We start from the raw sequence: 2,214 nt of genomic DNA, 5'->3' as shown, positions 1-2,214 counted from the left end.
AAGGACCATTTTCTGCGTGCATTCATTATTGTACTCCTCCTTCTGTTTTGTCCACTATAGAAGAAAAAAGTTTTTAATTTTTTAATAAAGTATTATGTACTTCTTGTTAGAATAGCAAGTGTTAAAATTTTTCGAAATAGCCTTGGGTGTCAGTCATGGTCACTAACTGAATAGTCGGATTGATGTGCGGTTTATGCTTGCCTCGCTATGGAAGCGTAATGGTGTACACATTGCATTCAATAAACCTAGAATGTAATTAGCTTTGTATAAATGTGTTTCTAATAACATTTACAAATATCTATCTATCTCTCTATATATCTATATCTAGTTTGTATGATATTTTTTATGTAGATGGTGTGGTCACATACCAAGGGCACCCCAGATGGTCGAGTGCCGTGGATTGAGCCTGTCGTTTATATATATATATATATATATATATATAAAATGTGTGTAACCAATGGTGCGGCACTCAGGACTTCAATAAATGACTCTCACAAGCTGGGTAGCTTAATGACGTTTCAGTTTATCACTGTCTTCAGTGTCTGACCGACCCGAAGACAGTGATAAACTGAAACGTCGTTAAGCTACCCAGCTTGTGAGAGTCATTTATTGAAGTCCTGAGTGCCGCACCCTTGGTTACATATTCTATTATCCATGAGGGCACCGACCGCAGGTGGTAAACTTTTTTTGGGAGTGCCGGACCTTTGCCAGAGATATATATATACACGATGAGGAGCTTATTAGGACTGATCATAGTTTAATTATAAATATTGAAGAGGGGGATAATTTGTTTCCCTATGTACTCCCACTTCCTGTGTGTAACCCTACTGAAATATACTGAACTTTTGCATATACATTATTGAATGTTACAAAGTCGTTTTTTGCATTGTGCAACTTGTATTTCAGGTTTAGTGACCTGTTAACAGGTTCTTTAACAGGAAAACAAGTTATGCTTTACACTTAGAAAATGGGGCTTATTCAATTGGGTGCGAGAATAGCAATAGGTTTTTCCTGTAGGTGCGGGTTTTTTGCTATTCAATTAGGTGCGTGGTTTTTTTTTTTGCGCGCTGGGAGGTTTTTATCCTCGCACCTGCAGAGCAAGTGTGATTTTTCGTAAAATCGTTAATTTTAGGAAAAATCAGTGGGACTTGCTCTGGCACCCCAGCGGCACCTCCCCTTAGGACTAATTAAGCAATTGGAAGTTTCCAATTATCTTAATTAATCCTTAATTACTCACCTTCCGAAGCAGTGTCTTCTTCATCCAGCGTCGGGAGCCGGCTCTTCTGCAGCAGGGTGAGTATGTCAGTGTGTGTGGTGTTTGTGTGTATGAGTGTGTGTGTGACCCCCCCACTCCCCACTGCCAGTGTGGCCCCCCCCCGGAATGGACGCTGGGAGAACTACACCTCCCAGCAGCCCTTGCCCCTCCCACCAGTCCCTGGAGCCTCCCAGGAGCACCCGGGACTCCCACCAGCTCCCTCTCCAGTAAGAAGAGAGAGGGGAAGCCACCGGGAGCCACGTTAGGCCACTGGAGACCCCCAGCCAGGTAGGTGAAGATTTTTTTTTTTTTTAATTTATGTGGCGCAGGGTTTTCAGAGCTGAAAACCCTGCGACCACTATCTTTTGAATTGAATACCGCAGGTTTTGGGGGCGCGCATACTCGCAGAATTCAAAAATTGGGCGCAAGGTTTTTTCCTCGCTAAACCTCATGCCCAATTGTATATGCCCCAATATGTTTATGGAGGTTTATTTCAAAACGCTGTAGGTCGCTATCTAGAACACCATCCCTAGGCTGCAGACGCATACTGTCATATCCTTTGTATAATAGAAACATAATAAACACAATTTGCCTAACTGTAAAACTCAGAACTCTATTTATCCCCCAAAAAGTAAAAAACTAAAAGGCAAGTACCTTTGCTTGCTGACAGTAGATATAGTATATCACAAAGCCACATGGTTATATAATACATAATTATCACTTCGCGCCCATTGTTATACTCATGTTATGCACACTCACCCTCACATATACACCCCATTTCTACTCTGGCGCTTATGAAGTGAGCAGAACACAACTGGTTTTCACAAGCTTTAATTGCAGTATAGGAAGATGGTTAGCTCCTACAGAAGGAGACAGATCATCAGGTCATCACACCTTTGGGGATTATACTAGCCCCAGGAGAGTGTACAGGAGGGTCAGTCTCTCTCTCTCTCTCTCTC

The sequence above is a fragment of the Taudactylus pleione genome, unplaced genomic scaffold (genome assembly GCF_031769625.1).
Source record: "Taudactylus pleione unplaced genomic scaffold, aTauple2 ptg000199l, whole genome shotgun sequence".
NCBI classification, from domain to species: domain Eukaryota; kingdom Metazoa; phylum Chordata; class Amphibia; order Anura; family Myobatrachidae; genus Taudactylus; species Taudactylus pleione.
This window is presented reverse-complemented; position numbering follows the sequence as displayed.